The 6,417-nt window shown below is 42.7% G+C and overlaps 1 non-coding gene across 1 annotated transcript; it reads right to left on the reverse strand.

Annotated features, from left to right (window-relative positions):
• Window positions 1–206: 206 nt before the first annotated feature.
• LOC114108929 (U6 spliceosomal RNA) lies at window positions 207–310 on the reverse strand. The gene has a single exon (XR_003585655.1). It is a non-coding gene; the product is annotated as a U6 spliceosomal RNA (small nuclear RNA).
• Window positions 311–6,417: the final 6,107 nt, after the last annotated feature.

The following is a 6,417-nucleotide window of genomic DNA, read 5'->3' on the forward strand; positions in this document are numbered from 1 at the left end:
GTAGGACCTTGCTGTTTTATCCATCCTACACTAATAGTTTGTGTCTGTCAATCCCAGATTCCCAACCCATTCCTCCCCTACCCCCACTTACCAACCACAATTCTGTTCTCTATCTGTGAGCTTGTTTCTGTTTCATAAAGTTCATCTGTGTCCTATTTTAGATTCCACATATAAGTGAGATCACATGGTCTGTCTTTCTCTTTTTGAAAAATGTGGGACACTTCACAAATTTGAGTGTCATCCTTGCACAGAGGTCATGCTGATCTCTATATTGTTCCAATTTTAGTACAGATGCTGCTGCAGCAAGCACCAGTCTTTTGTTTAAACACATTCTTCAACCTTTCATGACATCTGAAGGGCTGTTTTCTCCTCTCTTCACAGGAGCTACCCATTGTAACTGGTAATAACCTTTTTCTTAAAAGTAGAGGAAAAACTAGCATTTTCCAAGCCATCTACCCCTCTTGTTTTTAAATTTGTCTACTGTTACAGTCTTGAGAATGCTTGCCATTTATCTTTTAGATTACTCACAAACTGTATTCTCTTTAGCCCTACTACATACATTTCACACTGGATGTTTTATCCTCAGTTCTAGGCAACCAAATGACGTGGTAAACGCTCAGATACTTAGGAAACCTACTGCCAGTTTCAAGAACTTTCTCTGAGTAAGCGGAGAGAGATTATAATTAAGCTGCTATGTGGAGCTTTTAAAAAGAAAAATTTCAACAGAAAATTATAGCCGCAGTGAACTCTTGATTATTCATAGAATGAAATTGCATGAATAACTGAAATCCACCAGTTATTCTAATACAATCTGCCTCACTCTTAATCCATTCAGGTTGCTGCAACAAAATAACCATAGACTGAGGGGCTTAAAACAACAGAAATCTATTTCTCACGGTTCTGGAGGCTGCAAATGTGAGATCAGGGTGGAACAGTATGGTGTGGGCCTGCTTCTGGGTTGCAGATGCATCACATCTTCTTGTGGTGGAGGAGGCAAGAGAGTGCTCCCGGCCTTTTTTAAGAATGCTCTCCATTCTCAAGGAGGTCCTTTCCATCCTCACGAGGTCATGATGCAATCAGCTCTCAAAGGCTCCACTCCTAACAGCATCACGCTAGGAATTAGGTTTCAACATAAGAATTTTGGAGGGACAAATTCAGACCTTCTGTGCCATTCGCCCTTATTTCCTCCTTTAATCCCCTCTCCTGTAATTCAAAACTCTGATTATCCAGATTTTGGAAAGGTGACATGACAGTAAAATCCATTGTTGTAGTTAGAAAAAAGATTATTGTTTACAAAGCAAATGCATCCGTATGAATAATTATGGGAATGCACATTAGAACCCACTCATACATACAAAAATGTGCGTCCTGGGAATTATTCAGTAGCCTTTTTTAAATTCAGCTGAAAAATAAAAGCAGATATTAGATTGAAACCATGTTCAGAGAAAAGCATTGTTTATTTATTTATTTAATTTTTGGTGTACTCTGTGGCATGTGGGATCTAGTTCCCTGACCAGGGAACAAACCCCAGCCTGCTGCATTAGGAAGGAGCTGAGTCTTAACCACAGGCCCACCAGGAAAGCCCCAGAAAAGCATTTTTTTTTTTAAAGCAATCCTTTTGTCAAATACAAACATCAGTTTGAAAGATGTACTGAAAACTCAAGAATGAGGATCAGTAGGAGACACCTGCGCCCAGATAGCATCAGTATAAAACAGTGCTTCACAAGATGCGTGTCCTGCCCACCCAGAGCAGCATCAGTACCACTGTGCACCTGTTAGAAATGGAAATATTTAGCCCTGTCCTAGAGCTATCAACTAGAAGTTTGTCAGGGCCCACAGTTTGTGGTCTAACAAGCCTGCCAGGTGATTCTGATGCATACGCAGGTTTGAGAACTGCTGGTGTAAAACACAGGGGGAAATAGTTCAAGGGCAATGCTTCATCATACCTAATTTACATTACTCTAATTCTAAATAGCCATGGGATTTTGCCACCTGCAGTTTAGCTATGATTTTGCAAAGTGAAAACTATAAGATCTAGTGTAAAGAAAGGCATGTATGATGCTCTGCTATCAAAATAATCCTTGATCTAAGCATGTTCTGTTCACTGCTCTATGTCTGAGTCATCAGGGCTGAATTCCAAGACGTTAGAACACGCAACCCTTCTTATCCCTCCCTTCCTCCCCTGCTTCCCCACACCTCCCTCCGGGCTTCACTATGTCCACAGTCTTTGACAATGAGTCTCAGTTTCTCAGAATTTGTGGAACTATAACTGATGAACAGTGAAATTTCCAAAGCTAAATAGTTTTTTAAAAAGGGGGGGGGCTTTTATCTGTAGCCTGAATATTCAGTTCAGCAATCTATAAAGAATTCCATTTTTTTATTCTAGGCTTATTTACAGTTCTTCAGCATATTTGCAAGTATTTTTCCTTTCGAATGTGTTTCATGGGGTCAATATATGATGCCTTTAAGAGAAAATAATTGCCATTGTTTATCAAAGAGGCATAAGATACAATTATAAAAACAATAGCATAGTCATCATTAAAGAGCTCTTTAAAAATTTATAAATCCATGAAGCTGGATTCCCTTCTAACATCACTAAATATTGGGGAAGGCAATACATTGAATTAGAAACATTGGGATGCATGCTTTTCTCTCCCTTTTCTTAAATCTACAAGCTGTCTTTTATTATAATGAGTAAAGCAAATAAACACTGATGATCACACAATGAACTGTTGCTTAATTTTGTACTGTTGGAACTCTCTCTAGCACTGTGGTTCTGGTCTTTGTTGCATATTAGAATCACCTGGGGAGCTTTTAAAACTAACAGTGAATGCCCAGGCTGTATTCCAGAACAATTAAATAAAAATCTCTAGGGTGGAAACCAGATATCACTGTTTTTTAAATCTTCTCCACCTAAGTCCAGGGCAGTCAAGGTTGAGAACCACTGTTCAAGTTTATCAAGTCCTTTTTATACAAAGGATTCTATCCCACTCCAGCGTTCTTGCCTGGAGAATCCCAGGGATGGGGGAGCCTGATGGGCTGCCATCTCTGGGGTCACACAGAGTCGGACACGACTGAAGCGACTTAGCAGCAGCAGCAGCAGCAGCAGCAACATGAAACATAGGATCTGAGGACATGCATGAGGTTCCTATTTGTGATTATTGTCCATTTCTAAATCCTTAGCTCACAACTATTTCACATCACTTCATTTATTCAAAAATCTTCAGGGGTTATGAAAAATTAATTCAAAATTGACCCCCAAAAACCCCACCTAAACATAAGAGCTAAAATACTTAAAAAAAAAAGGATGATTGGGATTAGCATATATAGACTATTGATTCTCTGTATAAAATAGATAACTAATGAGAACCTACCGTATAGCTCAGGGAACCCTACTCAGTGATCTTCAGCGATCTAAATGGGAAGGAAACATAAAAAAGAGAGGATATATGTATACATGGGGCTTCCCTGTTGGCTCAGAGAGTAAAGAATCTGCCAGCAATGTAGGAAGCCTGGGTTCGATCCCTGGGTCAGGAAGATCCCCTGGAGAAGGGAATGGCAACCCACTCCAGTACTCTTGCCTGGAGAATCCCATGGACAGAGGAACCTGGTGGGCTACAATCCATGGGGTCACAAAGAGTTGGACAGGATTGAGCAACTAACATTAACTAATTATATGTATACATAAAGCTGATTTACTTTGCTGTACAGTAGAAACTGATACAGCATTGTAAAGCAATGACAGTCCAATAAAAATTAATTTTAAAAATATGTCAAAAGCTTCATGATATTGAATTTGGCAATGATTTCTTGGATATGACACCAAAAGCACAGAGAACAAAGTGAAAATAGATAAGCTGGACTACAGCCAAATTTGAAACTTCTGTGCATCAAAGGACACAATCAACAGAGTGAAAGGCAACCTACAGGGAATTCCCAGATGGCCCAGGGATTAGGACTCCACACTTTCACTGCCTAGGGACCAGGTTCAACCACTGCAGGGAACTAAGAGCCCACGAGTGGCACAACACAGCCCCGAACACAAGCAACCTACAGAATGAGAAAATATTTACAAATTATACACCTGATAAAGGGCTAATATCCAGACTATAAAAAGGCCTGCTCTATGGAGAAGGAAATGGCAACCCCCTCCAGTACTCTTGCCTGGGAAATCCCACGTACAGAGGAGCCTGGTGGGCTACAGTCCATGGGGTCACAAAGAGTTGGGCACGACTGAGGGAGCAGCAGGTGCTGGCCAGAGGCCCCAGAGCTTTTGATGGCAGGGCCGGAACTGTGTCTGAGGACTCCCAGCTCCCAGGCCTTTTGACCCTGGCCTCTCTCACTAGACAAGCGTGTGGAAAAGGAAAAACCATTTCCCCGGTGGCTTAGTGAAGAATCCACCTGCCAGTGCAGGAGACTCGGGTTCGATCCCTGGTCCAGGAAGATCCCACATGCCTCGAAGCAGCCAAGCCCGTGGGCCTGTGCTCTAGAGCCCGGGAGCCACAGCTACCGAGCCATGTGCTGCAACTTCTGAAGCCCGAGCTCCCTAAAGCCTATGCTCTGCAGCAAGAGAAGCCACCACAGCAAGCAGCCCACGGACACGGCTGGAGCGCAGCCCCTGCTCACCAAGACCAGGGAGAAGCCCGTGCAGGAACGAGGAACTCACACAGCCACAAACAAACAAAGCATTTAGAAAAAAAGAATCGCTTTAACTGAACGACAGGAAAACCACCTGATTACTTAGAAATGGGCCAAGAACTTAATCAGACGCTTCTCCAAAAAAGATGTTCAAGTGGCCAGCAAGCACATGAAAAAGAAGCTCAGTATCACTAATCATTAGGGAAATGCAAATCAAAACCACAACAAAATACCACCTCACCTCCTTAGGACAGTGACTATAAAAACATTGTTTTAAAGAAAGTAACATGTTGGCAAGGATGTGGAAACACTGGAGCACATAAACTTGATAGGAATGTGAAACGGTATGGCTGCTGTGAAGAAGTTTGGTGGTTCCTCAAAAAATTAAAAATCGTATGATTTGGCAATCCACATCTGTGTATGGACTCAAAAGAATTGAAAGCAGGATCTGAAAAAGATTTTTGTATGCCTATTGCCACAGGAGCACTGCTCAAAAGCACCAAAAGGTTGGAAGCAACTCAAACATCCATCATCTGATGAACGGATGAACAGACTGGGAAAGGCGCTCGTTTATGTTGTGAGTACACAGCCGACTCAAAAGAATATCATTATTAGCATATTAGCACTGCACTATATTAGCACGGTTAATGGACTTCCCAGGTGGCATTAGTGGTTAAGAACCCACTGGGCAATGTGGGAGACTTAAGAGGCTCAGATTCGATTCCTGGGTCAGAAAGATCCCCTGGAGGAGGGCACAGCAACCCGCTCCAGTACTCTTACCTGGAGAATCCCGGGGACAGAGCAGCCTGGCGGGCCACAGTGCATGGGGTCTCAGAGCCGGACCCGACTGCGGCGACTTAGCACGCGTGCTCTGTTGCAATAGCACCTACTATTTATTGCGTGCTCACTGTCCGCTCTGTATGATGCTAGGCGTTTGTGGCGGCCCAGGTGCTCCTCGCAGATCTCCAACCACACTGATCAGTTACTGGGCTCGGAAATGATGTCTTGCTTGGGCCCAACTTCTCCAGGCTGTTCCCAGTTCACGCCTGAACACAGTTAGAGATCTGAAGGTAAGCCCAGTCATGGAGATGCCTGACTTCCTCTCACAGGCAACAAACCGGCTGGAGGCTTCCCCAGCTGCCTTGCCAAACCTTACGTAGCCTGCACGGTAGTCTAGGAAGCTTCCATCAGCCTGCCTTCCTTCTCTGCCTTACTCACCATCAGACTGGGCGTCGTGTCTGACCGCTCTCCCCAGCCTTCTCAGCTCCCTCTCTATCTTCTCTCATAGAAAGAAACCTGAAAAATAATCCTTGCATGTTGCGCCCTGCTTCTCGCAGGACCTCACGCAATAAATGCATTATTTTGGTCAATGCTTATAAAGACAATCATACCAGGGTCATCTCTACCTTATAAGTGAGAAAATTGAAGTTTCCAGAGATCAGAAACTCATCAGTGGTGGAATTAGGATTTGAACTGTAGTCTGACTCTAAAACCAAGACTTCAATCAGTACATGAATAACACAAATAGTAATGTAAATGGTTCCTTTATTTACTAAATATGTGTGTGTGTGTTTTATTTGGAAAGAATGTTCTAAATATAGAAAACTACAGAGACTAGTATAATAAATATCCACATACCTATGGCTCACAATTAACACTTAATAAAACATTCAACCATCACAGAACACCCAGCCCCAGGCCCGTGTCCTTTCCTCTCTCCCCACAGAGACTATTTTATGATTTTTCTGTGTCCTTCCATTTCACGTTTTCAAGACTTAT

The sequence above is a fragment of the Ovis aries genome, chromosome 17 (assembly GCF_016772045.2).
Source record: "Ovis aries strain OAR_USU_Benz2616 breed Rambouillet chromosome 17, ARS-UI_Ramb_v3.0, whole genome shotgun sequence".
NCBI classification, from domain to species: domain Eukaryota; kingdom Metazoa; phylum Chordata; class Mammalia; order Artiodactyla; family Bovidae; genus Ovis; species Ovis aries.